Source organism: Furipterus horrens, unplaced genomic scaffold (genome assembly GCF_987537825.1).
Source record: "Furipterus horrens unplaced genomic scaffold, mFurHor1.1.pri manual_scaffold_9, whole genome shotgun sequence".
NCBI classification, from domain to species: Eukaryota; Metazoa; Chordata; class Mammalia; order Chiroptera; family Furipteridae; genus Furipterus; species Furipterus horrens.
The window spans coordinates 79,537,712-79,556,585 of NW_028327179.1; the positions used below are offsets into that span (position 1 = coordinate 79,537,712).

Below are 18,874 nucleotides of genomic sequence, written 5' to 3' on the forward strand. Positions count from 1 at the left end.
CTTGGTCTGCTCCTGACCTACAGAGTCCCATGGCAGCACCCTCCCTGCCCCTTCTTGTTCAGACGTCTCTCACTGTTTACTGACCCCCCTGTCAGGGTGAGGCTCCTGGCGATATGTGGCCAAGGCTTAAAATGGGACTTGAGTCTACTTCCGGGTAGCTGATTCAGCAGCTGAGTTCTGGTAACAGACTCAGCAGTATAACCAGTGACATAACTACTTCTGGTGACTGATGTCATGTTAGGCTAGAAGCCACCTTTGTGTATGTAACAAGTGGATACTCATGGCACTCTAGAGTAGGTGCGACAGTGGGCCGCCAGCACTCTTGGCCACGCCACACCAATAAAGCATACAAAACCTCCCAAAGCCTCCACGGAAGGTTTGATTCACAGCCGGACCAGAGCCCACCTAGCTGCTATTGAGGGGCGTCGGACCCGACAGACACCTGGTGACATTCCTAATTCTCATGTCCTCTATTGAATTATGTCTGACATGAAAATGCAAATAAGTTCATCAACAAATAATTTTTTGACCCCCCGTTCTGTGCTAGGTTCTTGGCTAAATGCGGAGAAAACACAGGGAATGACATATGTATGCTCCCAACAGAAGAAAGTAGGAAGAGAGGAGGAACAAAAGAAAGGAAGGATGAATTCGATGGCAATATTTCTGTTCTTTACTTGCCTTCTTTGCTCCCTTCAGTCATTTTCAGGACTCATCATGGAGGATGGAAATAGCACAGACTTATGCTTCGTATTTGTATTTGATGTGTCCACGGGCATAAAGAGGATCACTGGCCTTAATGGCAGTTCATTTCAGTAAATGAAAATCCAGTTGAAACAATGATGGGACCAAGCTGCTAAATAAGCTAGCAGGGATTAATGCTGTTCCCCATTTGCAGAAACAAAGTGTCTGATCCAAGTAGGTATAGTTTTACCATTGCATACTTTATAGGATATTACTGAAAGATCTCGAGTATTTAGGCTGAAGTAAGACAGTTAAGATACACTTGGAAACTTTATTCAGACCTTTGGTCCTCTGTTTATAGATGACAAACTTGCAAGAATGAATGAAAGCTACAGACATGGTCTTACTGTTAAGAACTTTCGAGCAACCAAAGTTATAGAAAGAAGAAATAGGTTGGCCTGGTGATTGGAGTAAATCCAATGACCTCTATCATTGGAAGTGATGAAGAAGAGGATCGACAGACACACCTGTCAAGGATGATCTGGAAGCAATAATTCTATTGGCTGGCAGGTGAATTAGATGACACTTGGTAATTTACTCAAGCTCAAGAGTCCCATACCATTGGATTCCGATAAGTATTAGACGGTTTCCCTGCACATGGGTAGACATTTCAATGATAAATTATTAAAACTTTGAAAAACATGTCTAATCACAGCGTTACATAAAAAATAAACTCAGAATTTATTTTAAAAGTATGCACTTTGGTAGAGTATTTAACAGACACCAAATTTTCATTGTAATTCACATATTACATGGTAGAAACACCAAAAAAAATTCATAAGTCGAATTATTTTAACCACAGAAAAGTAACACACGTGCTTTCTATGGCTGTTGAATACTATCTCTTTCACTGCATTCCATCCTGCCTCCATTATTCTTTTGTTTCTTTTTTGTTTTATTTCCTAAAACTATTTTCATTATAAGTAAGTACAATGATAACTTTTGTTAAAGTCTTGCTTTTCAGCACTTGGAATTTGAGTGCTTGTTCTGATGCACTCCAAGGAACTCTTTCATTCATCTTTACTTCCTGTCTTTCACTGTTGCTAATAAAAGCTTAAGGCTAAAATAGTCTTCCTTCAGAGATGCACATGAACATACTTAATGTGGTTTTTGTCCCTAAAAGTAAGTGGGTAATCAAAATGATGTGATATAAATTTTGTGCATGTACCTCTCCATATTATTTCCCCCCCACAATGACTTTTCAACTATTTAAAGTTTTGAATTTAAGAGCTTATGAGACTATTTTTATCATAGATATTAATTTGTTAATAAAATGTCTTGTATGTAATATAAATGTCATTGGAATCCCATAAAAAGTATGGCTAGCTTTCCACTTAATGCTGTAAGTAAAATTAATTTAATTTTCAGGGGTGGGAGGGTTGATTCCTGGCATCTTTCATCCTCCCTGGCTAGCTACCTGTTTCTGTGATACCTGTGGCCTGTCCGTTTCTTTCTTTATGCAGGTGTGCCAGAGCAAATGACCACTAAAATCCCCCAGTGGATATCCTGGTAGTAGACCTGAATAGCCTCCAAAGGCTTTTCCTGGATTGAGCCATGATGAGGATCCAATGACCCAAGCAGGCTTCCTACTATTTAATCCTCTCCCTCTCTACCTGCAGCCATTTTTTCTTACTTTTGAATTACTGTCCAGGCTCTCTCAAAACCCTGCTGCTTAGATTCAGTGACTGAAGCTTCATTTGGAAAGATATATGTAGAACTTACGTGTCATGGTAAAAGAACAAAACATTGATTTATTTTATTTTATTTTGTTTCTTGCATTTTCAGCTTTCTTATTTCTGAGACACGTGAATTATTACACATTCAACAAGTTAAGCTTACTTTTTAAGAAAGTACATTTATTTTTTTAACTTAAATAACATTTTCTTTTATCCTTGGGTCTCCGATAAAAATATTACTATTTTCCAAGGAAACAGACTGCCACTAATTTCAGAGTGTTTTAGAATTATAGATTAAAAATAATATAAATATGTGATTTGTATTTACTAACAGGTTAAGCCAACAGAGAACAGCTTTTTCAAACACTGCAAAGTAGATTTCCTTACAATGTGATTTTGTTTTCTCTTTTTCTCTCTTCCTTACTAATTAAGGACTCAGCCAAAGCACTTTACCAAGAGAAAAAGAACATATTCAAAAAGGTTTCGTTGACATACACAAGCAGGATGAATGGTCTCTATTAATTCCTGAAAGGTTTTAAAAGCTTTCTTCTTTCACTGGTACACAGTGGGGTTTATCAGCTCAGTTATATTTTTTATTACTTTTATGATCTTCACCCGATGATAAGTTGATTTTTGAGACAGAGAGAGAGAGAGAGAGAGAGAGAGAGAGAGAGAGAGAAAGAGAGAGAGAGAGAGAGAGAGAGAGAGAGAGAGGGAGACATCAATGTGACAGAGAAGAGAGAAACACAGATCGGTTGCCTCCCATACAGGCACCCGGATAAGTGTTCGAGCCTGCAACTTACGTATGTGCCTGACCCGGGATAGAACTCACAACATTGTGATGTAGGCATGATGCTCCAACCAACTGAGCTACCCGGCCAGGGCTATCAGCTCAGTTATTGACAGTCTTCCCCTCAGTCTTCGCATGAAATACACAGGATTGTCTTGAAAAGTCCAAGCCCAGTTGAGAAACTCAGAAATGTAGGAAATTCCTGCCCTTTGGGTGGAAGGCTTCATTGTTTCTTTCAACTCTCACTTCTCCTTAAAAATATTTTTTTCTAAGTAGGAAGTTGGCTCATGTGATTTTCACTTAAGTTTCTGGGATGTTTATCTCTACAGTGATGCTCATTCTGAGTACTACATGAAATGGCAATAATTATATGTATTTTTTTCTAGCTTGGGATACGAGGTGTCTTACATTTTTGGTGTATGACTCTTCAAGTCAGGATTCTCTCACTTCGAATGAAGAGCTCTATTTCAGAGCACTGTTGGAATGTAGACAACCATCCGGGGATTGTCAGTTAGGCACCCTGGTAATTAGCTCTCTTGTTATTTTCCATGGGATAAAAAGGCAACATGAAAGAGTATTTTTGCTACCAGCATCTGTCTTTTTGCAGCTACCCTTGAACCTGTGATGGGGAAGGGAAGAGCAATGCAGATTGCAAGGTGAAACTCAGAGAAGATTCCAAATCACTGTGGACAGTAGACAGAGGCACCACAGTGTTGCTATTAAGAATAGACCTTGGAGGCCAGGATCTTGGATTCAAGTTTAAATAATGCTCAGTAACTGTATGACTTGGGAAGTTGCATAACATCTTTGCACTTCAGGTTCACTGTCCCCATCTAGAAAAGAAAGGTTGTTTGAGGTTTATGTAAATGAGGGTTGTGTGTGGGTATATATATCTACATAGATGTAAAATATCCAATTAGTGTTTTTTAAGTAACAAAGACCAAAGAAAGGACGGGACATATTTTTCTAAGCTGTGTTTTGCTGAGCTGAAATATGAAATATCAGATATTTATAAATGACAGCCTTGGTTCCCACACCGTCCCCCCTCCACCTACCTGCTTGCAGCTGCCTTGGGTGCATCAACCCAAGCTCTGTTTGGCTTTGATCAGCCCTCAGACTCACAGCTGCGAGATAACGACTGAATTCAATAGTTTCTTTTTTCTTCCCCCTATAAAACAGCCCCCTCCTTCCCTAGGACCCCGGAGTCGGGCCATTCGCAGCACGGCTTCCTCCCCGCTTGCTAATTTCCCTCAGTAAACTTCTTTTCTTCTGCTCGCTGCGTCCTCATGGTTCTCTCAGTGCCATCATTCTTACAATAATAAAATGTGGAAAGTTCATTACACTGAGTCACTGAAATGTTGAAATGAGTTATCAACCTTACCGTAGCCTTTGAATAACAGGAACTTCTGTATGCACTGTTAACATGAAAAACTAAGAAAGTTGTATTTTTCTTTGGATTAATATATATGTATCACCTTAAGATATATATGAATACAAGGAACTAGTATAAATAACCCATGGACATGGACAACAGGGTAGGGGGGAGCAATAGGGGGAGAATTGGACAACTGTAATAGAACAACAATACAAATATTTTAAAAAATGATTTGTATAGACATATTTACTTAAGATTCTATCTCTCTACTTAAGATATATTTGATATATGATTATTCAAGATATATATGGATCGTCGTCGGCAGCCGTCCGTCTCGAGAGACGATGGTGTAGCTTCTTGAGAGTCTATCTGCACTGCCGAGAATGGCTGTGCAGTCCGATTCGGGAGTGACAATCCCTGCCGCACTTGGTACAGGTGAAGGCAGATGGCTGTTGTTGCTGCTGCTGACGCTGCTTCCGCCTCGATCTTTTCTGGACCGCCTCCTCGTTGCGCGCAGCCTCTGCACGTGATGTACCTTGCCTGACCGCGAGCCTCCAGGCTAGGCGGTCGTCTGCTTGAACTTCCCATGTGTTGAGATTGATGGAGCATTGTGTCATGTCCTTTTTGCAGATGTCTTTGAACCGCAGTTTTGGGCGCCCTGTCATCCTCTTGCCTTCTGCTAGCTCGCCGTAGAGGAGGTCTTTGGGGATACGGCCTGCATCCATTCTTTTGACATGGCCGAGCCACCTGAGGCGTCTCTCGCTAAGAACTGCATGCAAACTGCTCATATTGGCTCGCTTCAGCACCTCGGTGTTGGGGACCTTATCCTGCCAGGCGACATGCAGGACGCGTCGCAGGCACCTCATGTGGAAGCTGTTGAGTTTCCTTTCGTGCCTTGCGTAGGTGGTCCACGTCTCGCTGCCATAGAGGAGAGTGCTGAGTACACAGGCTTGGTAGATGTGCAGTCTGGTTTTCTCAGTGAGGCTGGAATTGTTCCACGCTCGCCGGTTCAGCCTGGCCATAACTGTGGCTGCCCTGGCGATTCTCCGGTTGACCTCCAAGTCGACTGACAGAGAGCTCGAGATGGTGGACCCGAGGTAAGTGAAGTCGTTGACAACCTCCAGGGTGTATCCGTCGATGGTGATGCATGGGGGAGTCCCCATGCCTTGAGCCATAACATTTGTCTTCGTCAGGCTGATGGCTAGTCCAAACTCCTTGCATGCGTGGGAAAGGCAAGTGACTAGCTGCTGGAGTCCCTCTTCGGAGTGTGATGTCAAAGCTGCGTCGTCGGCGAAGAGCATCTCACGGATGAGCACCTCTTTGACTTTGGTCTTGGCTCGTAGATGGGCCAGGTTGTAGAGCTTGCCATCGGATCTGGTGTGAATGAAGACACCCTCGCTGCAGTCCTTAAAGGCGTATTGGAGGAGCATGGAGAAGAAGATTCCGAACAGCGTAGGCGCGAGGACGCAGCCCTGCTTTACTCCGCTGCTGACTGGGAAGGCCTCAGAGGTTGCGCCGTTGTAGGACACCGTGCTGTGCATGTTGTCGTGAAAGAACATGACCACAGCAAGCAGATGTGGTGGACAGCCAATCTTCCGTAGCAAGCTGAAGAGTCCGCTTCGACTGACCAGATCAAACGCCTTCGTGAGGTCAATAAAGGCGAGGTAGAGTGGTTTATGCTGCTCGTGACACTTCTCCTGCAGCTGGCGTAGGGAGAAGATCATGTCCACTGTTGAGCGGCCAGCTCTGAAGCCACACTGGGACTCTGGGTAGACGCGGGAAGCAAGGGTCTGCAGGCGGGCAAGAGCGACCCGGGCGAATACTTTGCTGACGACGCTGAGGAGAGAGATGCCCCGGTAGTTGTTGCAGTCGCTGCGGTCTCCTTTGTTCTTGTACATGGTGATAATGTTGGCGTCTCTCATATCCTGGGGGATGTAACCCTCCTTCCAGCAGAGACAGAGTAGATGGTGGAGCGGCTGTAGCAGGACTGGTTTCCCGCTCTTTAGGATTTCTGGAGGGATTCCATCGCTTCCTGGTGCTTTCCCGCAAGCGAGGCGGTCGATGGCTTTGCCGAGCTCTGCCGCAGTAGGTGGGGTGTCTAGCTCCTCCATGACTGGTAGGTCTGGGATGGCTTTAAGAGCAGTGTCTGTTACGGTGTTCTTCGTTGCGTACAGCTCGAGGTAGTGCTCGGTCCACCGCCGCATTTGCTGTTCCTGGTCAGTGATGACCTCACCTGTCTTGGACTTAAGGGGGGCGATCTTGGAGGGGATTGGGCCTGTTGCCTTCTTGATACCCTCATACATTCCTCGTGCGTTGCCTATATCGGCGGCTTCCTGAATGCTTCTGCACAGGTTTAGCCAATAGGTGTTGGCACAGTGGCGCGCGGTCTTCTGGACTTTGTTCCTGGCAGCCCGTAGAGCTTGAAGTGTACTGGGAGTGGGCGTGACCTTGTAAGCCAGTAGGGCCTTCCTCTTAGCCTCGATCACGGGTTCCATTTCTTCCCAGTGAGCCTCGTACCAGTCAGCGTTCTTCCGCTCTTTCTTCCCGTAAGCAATAATGGCGGAGTTGTATATGGCGTCGCGGAGACGTGGCCAATTGGATTCGATAATGTCATCTGCCGCCACTCCCTCGCCGAGTGCATCTTCCATCTTGTTGATGAATTGCTGGGTCTTAACTGGGTTGCTGGCACAACTGGTGTTGATGCGTGGGCGACCCTTCATCTTGGAGTGGTGCAACCTCTTCGGCATTATGCGCACCTTGCTTACCACGAGGGCATGGTCCGTGTCGCAGTCTGCACTGTGGTAGCTGCGGGTGAGGAGGGTGCTGCCAATATCCGTTCTTCTGGTGATGACGAGGTCAAGCTGGTGCCAATGACGGGAGCGGGGGTGCCTCCATGACACCTGGTGGATCTCTTTGCACTTGAAGAATGTGTTTGTCACGCACAGGCCGTGGTGACACAAAAGCTCAAGCAGTCGCTGACCATTCTCATTGATCTTTCCTCTCCCAAAGTTTCCAAGGCAGGTGGGCCAGGCCATGTGGTCGGCTCCTACTCTTGCGTTGAAGTCTCCAAGGAGATAGAGAGCGTTACTTCTGGGAATCTTGGATAACGCTTCGTCCAGTGCATGGTAGAACTGTTCTTTCTCTTCGGTGGTGGCGCAGAGGGTTGGGGCATACGCGCTAAGAATGCTGACTGGGCCGAAAGTTGTTGACAATCGGAGGGTAAGTAATCTCTCTGTGCCTCCTGTGGGTGGCTCTATGGAGTTAACAAGCGTGTTCTTCACAGCGAACCCAACACCGTGCTGTCTTGGTTGGTCCGGAGACTTCCCTTGCCAGTAGAAGGTGTAGTTGGTTTCTCTGATAGTTCCGTTGTCGGCCAACCGGGTCTCCTGTAGAGCCGCAATGTCGATGTTTAGTCGTGCCAGTTCCCTATCGATGACAGCGGTTTTCCTGGCACCCTTGATCCACGGAAGGTCTGCAGTAAGTCCGGGGCACATGGTCCTGATGTTCCAGCTAGCGAGGCGAAGAGCCGGAGGCTTCTTTCTTGTTGTTTGCTTGGAATTAACTGGTGCGGGTGTTTTGTGGCCCACTTTTCGAGAGGCGCCTCTCTGATCCCCACGCACCCAGTGGGGCAGGCGAGCCATGACGAGACGGTAGCTGTCCAATGAGGTGCGATGACCTCTCCCACCGTCAGAGGAGACCCCTGGCGCTCGTTTCCTTCGCCAATCGGATGAGCTTATAACCGGTATCTGTCTCCTCCCGTGTTGAGTCGACATCTTGCGATGACGCTGGAGTGTCCTCTCAAGTGAAACTGAAGCTACAGAGCCTGGGCAGGGTGATATGGAGGGTCTGCTGTTGCCCATGCAGCAGACCCCCCCTCTCTTCGCAGCTGAAGGGTCCAAGGGAAAGACAAAGTCAATACAGCTTGGCTTCAGGTGCGCCGCAGGAGTTGCCGGTGTTGACTACAATGTCAAACCGCCTTAGGGACTCCGGCTCCGGATTTTCTGTCGGTGTTTACTCCCTTAGCCTTTCCCCTGAAGAGGTATGCCGCAAGGCAGCGGAGGTTTTTTGGGGTCAGAGTTTTCCTTCTCTGATTTTAGAGATGTCCTTCCTCTTTCCTCCTTTACAGTCTTGAGGGCAGCATTTACAGGCTAAAATAGAAAACTGGCAGTGTAACCTTCTAAGCAGATACTACCAATACCCTGCTTGGGTATACTCACCCAACAATAAACATCTCTTAAATGTCCTCCAAGTGCCATGCCTCGAATTAGTAAATGGCAGTGCAATGGCAGCCAAACATTTGGATCAGTTTCACTAAGTAAACCACCAACACAAGTAGGTTTTTAAAACAATAGAATAGTGTCTCATTTTATTAAAAATAATAACTATTTTTAAGCAACTTACCAGCAACACTGAATAAAAACATGACTGTGTTTCCCACTGTTTCAACTGCTCCTCAGCTGGCTTTAACACAGCAGTATCCTGACTGGTGGCCTGAGTTAAGACTTGAAGAACAACAGTGCTGGCACTATTGAGATCCATGGAAACCAATTGGCTCAGTCCGAATAGCCCGGCTCTCCAGCTTCCACTGTCCAACACGAAGTGGCGTCGGTTGGTCCCGCGCCCCACGCTTGCAAGTCCACGCGCCGCCGCCCACTGATGCCGAAAGCGGCTTCTAGGAACGCGCCATGTTCTGAGTCGCAGCTCTAAACGATGCGGACGCTAGAATATCGCGTCACAGACATCCACAGCAATAAAAAAGATCAAAATACTGATACACAAAACAACACAAATGAATCTCAAAAAGCATTACGCTAAGTGAAAGAAGCAAAGCATAAAAGTCTACATGAAGTTCTAGAAAATGCAAAATTATAGAGACAGAAAGTAGATCACTGGTTGCCTTGGGCTATGGGGCTAGAGGAAAGGATGATACAACAAGACACAGGATAATTTTTAGGGAGATGGAAATGCTTTAATCTTGATTCAATAGTAGTTATGCTACCGAAAAGCAATTTGGGGTCCTGCTGCCTGCCGCCACCCTCTAGGCAAAATTCCAGAAGCAAAGGTTTGGTGATAAAGAAAGTCTATCCAGTCACAGCTTCAATTACTTAAGCCTATCAATTAAGGCTAAACTCTAACACCTGGGCCCTGCTATCATTTCCCCCTGTTTTAATCACCTTATTTCTATAGGGCTAGTTACAAACTAAAACAGCATAAAATACAAAAACTACACAACTTTGGAAGAATGACAGGCTTCTGCCTCATAGCCTGTTCCCTCTAGAACACCCAAAGAATAAACCAGGGACCCTCTGCCAGGCCAGCCCAATCCTTTAGAAAAATAGGAAGCCCCACACTTTGTTCTTCCACAGAGACACGAACTTAACAATATACTGTCTAAAACGCTTTAAGAGAACTCCAGAAACCAGTTAAAAAGTCATAATATCCCAGGAAAGTGCAAAGCCAAAACCAGCTACATTAAAATGGTTAAAAAAATTATTTCACCCATGAGAGCCCCTCCCCTAAGCCAGCACAGAAACAACCTTAAAGAAATGAAGACCTAATAATTATGAGACAAAAATAAAAATGACCATCTTAAATAAGTTCAATGAACTTCGAGAGAAAACAGACAACTAAGGAAAATCAGGAAAATGATGCATGAACAAAATGAAAATATCTTAAAAAACAGAACTTCAGGAATTGAAGAATATAATAATTCAATTAAAATATTCACTAGGAGGACTTCTGGCCAAGATGGAGGCATAGACAGACATGCGGCGTCTCCCTCCACAGCTAAGAAGGAATACAATTACCTCAAAACTAGAAACAACCATAAGTTCCAGAAAATCAAAGTGCATGGAAGTCCAGCAAACAAAGATATAACCTGCAACCAGGACCACCCTATTCAGCTGCACATTTTAGAAGGAATCAACAGCAAGTTAAATGAAGCAGATGATCAAATCAATGAATTAGAGGACAAGATAACAGTAAGCACTCAAGCACTTTGCTTGATATATGGATACAGACATATATTTCCTTCATATTTTACCTATAATATTATAGAGTAGTTCTTGGAAGGTGGTGCTACTTGTGTATAACCTTTTATTAGAGCATCTTACTGTTTCTATATCTGAACTACTAATGAGTACTTAAATTGATTGATCTGATGGCTCTTTCTTTTCCTGCTTTGTCTTTGAAGGTTCAAAGTTATAACAAAACCTCCCTTGTAAGAGGTTGAGTAAACACAAAATGAGAAGCCCTAAAGCAAGGTGCTGAGTTAACAGACAGGATCATCACTCCTGGAATATACATACAAGCTCTCTGTAGAACTTGCAGAGGGACTTACGGGCTTTTGTTTTAGAGTGATATTCTAGGGACTGGCCGGATGAAAGCCCTCATAACAACTGCCTCTCACAGCCTACTACTAAAACAGTGGTCTTGTAAATACACGTAATCTCTTATAAATCAAAACGCTAGAACGTGAGCTTCATAAGGACACAGGATTTGTCTGCCTTGGGTCACTACCATATCTGCAGAGTGTAGGCGAGTGCCTAGCAAATAGGTGCTCAGTAACCAGTTCCTGAATGAACTGAGCAAATGGAAACCTTGACCTTTCCTTTAAATACGATTATCCCTAAGAGTTAAACAAACAAGCAAAAAGTAGCGGGCTTTTCCACTTCCCTACAGATTTCTGACCCTGAGGATGCTGGTAAGCAGGGTTGGAGAGCAGCCAGTGAAGAGCATGAGTGCCAACAGGCACAGGTAGCCGGTATTTCAGGAGTCATGGATTTGGTTAAGGACTCACAGGAAATGTGTGGTGTGGAGCGGTGCTGTGCTTAACTCAGAGTCATGCCCACGTGTCACATCTGCATTACAGATATTTTGTTCAGCATCTGCCTAATGTTAGTGTCTGTACTTACACTTTTGTCTCCCCACGGTTTATAGGAATCTTTTACCCATGACCAAGTACCACAAAGTGACACTTTTACTCTCTGCAAACATTTTAGCTTACTATTAACAGCTTTGACTGACTGAACAAATCAGGTGGGGTTGATTATATAGCATTATGTATCATTATAACTTAGCTCATACCCTGAGATAGTGGATTAAAATAATATAGTATTCACACAATTATATCTGACCGAAAACTAAAAACATACCTGTTGCTATTGCTATAGCAAACATCTTTTAGAGAAAAGAAGGAAGTTCCCTTTTATAGCACAGGGAAGCTAATAATTCATTTGTACACACTGTATGTTTTCCTAATTATCTTTATGTGAAAGCTGAGAAGTTATTAGTCATCCTTGGCTGAGCAAGACTCAATTCTATTTGTCTTTATACATTTCATAACAACAGCAAACAACCTTGAAGCATAGGCATTGATTAGACATACTTTCTTAAAATGGTCCACGTTGTCTCATTTAATTTTGGAGCTTCCGGGAATTAATAAGGAGTCATCAAAAAGCTATCAGTGATTTATAATTGGAATTACACATCAGGCTTGGCCCAAGAACTCCGTGTGAGCCCAAAAGGAAAAAGAAAAATGTTTATAAGCGAGCCATGGCAAAAAGACATGGAAAACACGTGTCTGTATTCACAGAAAATAATTCGGGCTAATACAAATAGGATGAACACTCAAGTTCACTTTATTCCAAGGAACTGTTTTTACTCTTGAAGCTCCATGTAGAAAGGGCCATTAGGATTAAGACACTTGTGAGGATGGTATGATTTTGCTTGGCCCTTGGACATGTGAGGCAAACATTTTACATTATTACACAGTATCAAGCATTTAGAGCCATAGACTGACACGGACACTTGGCATTTAAGGCTAACCCACTTTGGAAAGCGATCATTTCCAGGATGGAGATCAAGTACTTTACATAGTGTCACCTGTCAGAATTGCTCGAAAAGATTTATTTAAAAATTGATTCACAGAATAGTTTCACATTTGTCAGTTTCTTTTTACTTCGTGTGCTAGATGGGAGGCACTTTAAGTGTTGGTAACTGTAGTTTCAGAGGTACAAGACACTGACTCTCAGCAGGCATTGATAAATATAGCAAGGAGCTGAAGTGAAATTGGATTCAAAAACAAGTAAACACACTATTAAACCAGGAAATTGCACTAAACCTTGTACAAGTCACAGGTCTCTGATTTGAAGAATTTTCTCACAGGGTGAAATAAAATAGCAGCTATCACCCCCCTGCCCCCGTCACATTACCCCCATGCCCAAATGAGGTACTCCCACGGTTCTTCGATGTTAAGATAGAATGGTTTTGCTGCTCTTTGGGCTTGCAAGGCTTTTAAAATACTGGCCACTTGGGATTTTCAGTTGTGTTTCAAGTATATTTCAAAGTATTATATGATGCATAGGTTCCAAATAGTCAGAAAAACTAAAATATCGAATGAAATATGTGTGTTGGAAGAGTTTAGTGGAACATAAAAATTAAAATGCTAAAAGATAAATAAGCCACTCCATTTGTAATGTGTAAAAATAAATTGCATTGTTGGTGGGAATCCGGAGACTTTTTTTTCTTTTCCTTTTTCCTTTTAGTCCATTGGTATGTACTTCACCCACAACAACACGTTGGGAGAGTAGGTCCTGGTACACACTAAGGAATATCCAGCCAGGTAAATACATCAGGGTGATGAGGCCCATGAAATTGAGCGGGTAGTGAGAATAGTCCCAGGGACAAGCGCCTCACGTGCTCTCCCACAGTATGTGAAGGTCCCATAGATAGGCACCCACTTGCAGGTGCTCCAGCCTCACTGTAGTGAAGGTGCAAATAGAGCTTTTCCGCCACGAAGCTGCAGCCGCCATACATAAAGAATGACCAGAGCGATGTGTGGCCACTGGTTGCCCCCTCCCTCTTCCCTAGCAAGTTAAACAAGGTGAAGAAAATCTCATCCATAAAGCCGTGCATTCCGTAAAAAAGAAAGTAGAGCAGGTCTGGCAGACCCTTGCTGGGGGCTCCTTCGCTGCAGGGGGAAGGGGGCGCTAACGTTTTTCTTGTTGTTGTTTGTTTTTACCGCCGGCGCTCTGCCCCAGGGACTCGGGTGCCAGGAGGGGCGGGCGAGGGCCGCGCCCAGTCGCTGCTCCTGCAGCTGCCGTCCCTACCGCAAATGCAGAAAGCGCTTCAGGAACACTTGGGAATGGTAGAGCGCCACTGTGGACCGCAACAGCAGGTCCAGCACCCCTGGCGCCACGGGGCCCCGCAGCCCGTTGCACAGACTGAGCAGCAGCGCTTGGCCCGCCAGGGTCTGCAGAACCACGTGCGCTGAGGGTTGGAGGAGGAAAGGGAAGACCAAGGCGCTGCGGCAGTGCCGCTGCTGTAGGTACACCCTCTCCGGAGTGAGGAGGGTGAGCAAGTGCAGAAGGCAGCGGTGGGGGGAGAACAGGCCCAGCATTTGTAGCGCGGGGCTCCCAGCGAAGAGTCGCGCGGAGGACAGGAGCGCCTCCAGGGTGATTGTGTGCTTCCCGCATTAGTACAGTCGCACCCAGGCAGGCATCTCCGCGCCCTCCACCGCAGCCTCAGCCATGGACAGCGGCTGGGGGCGGTGGGCCCCAGGCTCGCCTTCCGCCCGCTGGAGGCCGCCGGCCGCCGCAGCGCGCCGCTCACGTGTGCAAGACCCTCGCAGTCCGCGTCGCCGCCCGCCGAGGGCTCCGACACTCACCGCGGCGCCCGACGCCACGCCTCCGCCGCCGGGAGCGCAGAGCTGCGCAGCCGAGGAGCCCAGGAGTCCAGCCCCGTGCCGCCTCCCAGCCGCTGCCGGGGTGCGTGCACATAGTCCCGTGTGCTCCTCACCTTAAAGGTGAAGGAGAATTTCAGAGAGGTGCAGGGCCGCCTGTAGTCACATGTACGTGACTCTGCCACTCCCAATCCTCAGAGCACTGCATGCTGCCTGCAGTCAGAAAAAGAGGGTGGTGGTGAAGCAAACACAGGGAGAAGAGAGTGACATTGTGCCCTATCCCGGGGAAGTCAGGGGAGGGCAGACAGGCAGGAGCTGAGAAGGAGACAGGGAGGCAAGAGGCAGCTCTGGGCAGCTGTCCAGGACCAGCTGCTTCCCACTCTTGGCCAGGCAGCTGGAGCTGGCTCTCGGGCCAGCTTGAGGCCTTGAGCAGGCTGAGGCTCCTGGGCCAGGGGTGGGCCCTGAGTCAATCCTTCCTGGCTGTGTGAGGTTGTGAGAAGCTGCTTTTTCTCCCTGAGTCTGTGTCCTCGACTGTCACACAGGAAGGTGCCTTGCCTCACTGCCCCACTAGACTGAGGAGCTAAGTGCAATCGATGACTTAGGGACAATGTTCTGAAAAGAGAAATTCTGGTTTGGACACCAGCTCTTCCAAATCCAGTTCTTCCTCCTCAACTTCAGGAGTGCTCCACGCCATACTTGACAAGGCTCCACACCTCCTGCCCAGAGTTCAGACACTTTGGCTCGGCACTTGGGGCTCCTGGAAGGGTGGACCCACTTCTCTCCATGACCCAATTTCCCAGCACCCACCCTCATCTACGGGAGCACGTATTGTCAGTGGGGGTCAATGGGGTAACACAGTCTACCCTTGGTGTTTCAGAGTGGGGGCTTCTTGAGGGCCAGTTCCACACTGCCACATCTGACAACCTGTTCTGGGACACAAAAGTTAAACCCGAGGGAGGACAACCCACTCAGGATCACACATGCTGATGTTGCCCTGACAAAGGTGGTGGCGCACTGGGCAGACCGGCACTGGGCTGGGAATCCGGCTGTGTTCTTGGGGTGTGCCCCATCCCTCCGGGAACATGAGGCTGAGCAGGCGAGGGCCATGCCCGTGAGGCCAAACCCTCCTGCCTCCTCTGGCAGCACTCTGAATCTCTGACCTCAGAGTGAGCTTCCTTTTGCAGCTCCCCTCCCCAAGGTAAAGGAGGGCCAGATTCAGCCCTGGGCAAGGTCACCAAATTCAGCCCTATAGAGTGCCTAGTCATTTCTAGTGCTATGCCCCTGCCTTTTGTTTTCTAAAGAAATGAAACTACTGAACCTATATGTGTCAGCCACTAGGTTAGTCATATCATCTCAGCTGAAGCCTCAGAATCTACTATAATTGATGTTCTACTTACTGTTACAAAACTGAGGTTCAGGGGGGTCTAATGGCTTGCTCAAGGTCACAGTGCAGAGAAGCGGCAGTGCCAGAACTTGAACTCCTGTCTGACTACAAAGTTCAGGATTTTTTCCTGTGTTGTGCTATTTATGGTAAGGTGGCAGGCCTTCCTCAACTAGACACTCTTCCCTGGCCCCAAATGCCCTGCATGCCAGGCCAGTGACTTTTAATGCCATGGAGTGCTGAGCATGGTGCAGAGATGAGGAGACAAGAGTCCTGCCTAGTCATGTCTGATGCTGCTGGGTGCTGGGCCTGGGCCACCAGCCTTTTTCAGGATAGCCGTGCCCATGCAACGCCCTTGACCTGGCTTGTCTGTAGGCTCTTGTCTGTGATCCCAAGGGCTCAGCCACGATATAGTAGGGAAGAAGGAGGGTGGGAACACTTCCCTGAGGGCCCTTGGAGGACACATGGTAGAATGAGGCTGGCAATGGAGCCAGGCCCCCTATCCACCAGCTGGTGCCCTCAAGAAGGTTGTAGATGTCCTGCTGATGTTCTTACAGCTCTGGCTCCAGGATGAAAGAGGTGTTCCCCATTGCGCCTTCCCTAACCTCAGCTCCTCAAGGCTCCAAATCTACCCTCCTGGTATTTGCAGGGAGGTGCAGACAGGTGCAGGGCCAATGGCATGCCAGAGAGAGCCAGACAGAGCTAGATGAGCCCTTAAGGACCACCTGGCACAGGGATGGCAGGACTGTGGCATGCTGGACACCACCCCCACCTCTTGCACCCATGGCAGGTGTGGCTAATCAATCGCCACACTTCCTGCTGAGTCTGGACATGCCTTGCCCGTCCTCCACACATACTTCTGCGCAGCCATTCTGAATCGCCTGTTATGGACACATGAGAAGAAAACTTCTGGGCAGCCCTTCTTGGAAAGGGGAGTAAATAGAGGCCCAGAGAGGAGAGGGCTTAGCCTCAGGTCATCAGCCAGTCAAGGTCTAAGCAGAGATTTGCATGCAGACTTCCCAACTTCTGACTTTGTGCTCATTCCCCTGAATGTCACTCAGAGCCAGGCTCCTCGAGTTGAGAGCCCACATACGGACCACTCAGGCGAGCCAGCCATGCCGTAACAACGTCATGTCACAGCCTGACAGCAGCTTGCAGACAAGTTTGCAGACGAGAAAACGGGCTCAGAGTGCGTGGTGCTTTCTTTATGTGGAACCCAGGGCAGCAGCCGTTTCTCCTGAGTCTGGGCTTTTATTTTTGCTAACTGGGTTTTTGCCTTCTCCATTAGTTAATTGCTATGAACTGTCAGATCTTTAAAACATTTCTCAAAACAATAAAAAATTAGAGAAACAAAAAAGATCAGAGAGTAGACAAGCTAAAAGTGGAAGATGAAAATACACAGTTTTCATGGCTTTGATCTGGAAGGGACCTGCGGATGTGCTTAGGTCTGTTTACAGACGAGGAAACAGAGGATCGGGGCAAGGGTGGGGTGGCTGGAGACCAGAGTGCTGAAGTCCCCATTGTCGGTCAGAGGTGGGGGGAGAGGCGCTGGGTAGGCAGTGAGGTGGGGGGACGTGAGGGTCCACACTCCAGCTGCCTTGAACTTCTCTGCTCTCTCTGCCACTAATTGCATCTAGACACACAGTGCAGATGCCTGCCCAGGCTAGCCTGTGGCCACAGACAGCAAGATGCAGCGGGCCTGCCCTGGGGAGCTCCCAGAAGCCTGGAGGTCGGAGTGGGGGTGGAGGGTGTAGCACAGGGTGACTGTGGCAAGGGTGCCAAGCATGATAGGTGTAGGGGCTCTGCTCCCGCTGGGAAACCTCTGCCATTGCCCTTGTAGAAGTCTTACGAGGTCCCCGTGGATGTGTGCGGAGATTTTCACCATCTCAGCTGGGCTCAGGCAGGCGCACTGACCCCACTAGCCTCACCATCCTTTCTCCGGAAGCTCCTCTGTGCAGGGGTGGGGTGGGGGGTGTTCAGGTGGATCTGTTGCTCATCACCCTGCCTATCATCTGGTCTGCACTGGGAAAGTCTCTGGATGTGAGGTTACGCGGGGACTGAGTTACCCCTATTCCAGGCTCAGAGTGGACGTCTCATTCCTGAAAACCTCCAGGGATAAGCTAGGCACCCCACAGGCAACCTGAAAATACTTCCTGATGTCTAGGAAGACAAAAGTTCACACTAGGTGCTCCAGAGCCACATGCTGACTTGGTGCTCTAACTGTGCAAAGCATTTCACAGTTTAGAAAGCACATAACCTCATTTGACCCTTTATCACCTCATTTTACACAGGCAGTATGGCTTAGCGGTTAAGGATACCAGGCTCCCTGGCTTCAAATTCTGACTCTGCTACTTGCCAGCTTCTGTACTTGGGATAAAACGCTGCCCTCTGCATGCCTCAGGCCCCGCATACGTAAACCACTAAGTGAGGCAGTGAATGGGAGGTATTCATTGGCTCTATACAGGACCCAGGCGGGCCTTATCATCTCCATCACAGGCAGGAGGAAACTGGGCAGAGAGGAGCTGGTGCTTGTTGAAGGGAGAGGAAGGGACTTAAAAGCAACCATCTAGACACTAAGATCTTTAACCTTTTAAAGAAAAAAAGACTATATCTAAAACTTATTTTTTTAAACAGTGCAACAACATCTTAGGCAGAAGCTCCATTTATCAGCAATGAAAGGGGCCATGAGGCTGCCTGTTGCACTCACCCTCACACAGGTGCCTCTGGGCTCAATGCCAGGCCTCTGAGGCCTTGGGTGGCTGAGGCAGGGGTTCTGTACCCAGCAGCCAGAGTGCCAGGTTGAGGAGCTGGAGGGAGTTGTCCTGGTGGCAAAGGACTACCGTGGAAAGTTCCAGAAGGAAGGAGGGCTAAGGTTGGAGCTTCAGGATGTGTGATCTGAGCTATGCTCCTCCAGTGCAGCAGCCTGGATGCCCAGTGATGTCTATCCAGGTGGGCAGTGTCACTGATGAAGGCTGGGAGACCAGACAGGAACCATTGCCCCTTGTGGGCAAAAGGACGGCAATGGCCGGGACATCCCGGAAGAGGCTGCCTGAGGTTAGATCCTCCCTCAACAAAGGCATCTCTGGTCAGATCTGTTGGGGGAAAGCTGCAGATTCTACTCTTCTCCTGGAGATTACTAAAGTACCCTCACCTGTGAAGGGCCTTAAAGAATCCAGTTTTCCCTCCAAAGTTAATCGATCGCAAAACACTTTTCCCCCACCACTGAACA

At 47.4% G+C, this 18,874-nt stretch overlaps 1 protein-coding gene, 1 long non-coding RNA gene and 1 pseudogene across 3 annotated transcripts in view; all 3 read right to left on the minus strand.

The window, feature by feature from the left end:
* The window catches only part of LOC150002005 (putative palmitoyltransferase ZDHHC11B), a 123,073-nt gene that overhangs the window by 15,709 nt on the left and 88,490 nt on the right, over positions 1-18,874 (minus strand). The window lies entirely within an intron of this gene.
* LOC150002006 (transmembrane protein 229A-like) lies at positions 13,042-14,197 on the minus strand (annotated as a pseudogene).
* The window catches only part of LOC150002007 (uncharacterized), a 70,633-nt gene continuing 66,031 nt past the window's right edge, over positions 14,273-18,874 (minus strand). For both annotated transcript variants that reach the window (XR_016513069.1, XR_016513070.1), the window contains one exon: positions 14,273-14,477. This is a non-coding gene — a long non-coding RNA (uncharacterized LOC150002007). The remainder of the gene's footprint in view (positions 14,478-18,874) is intronic.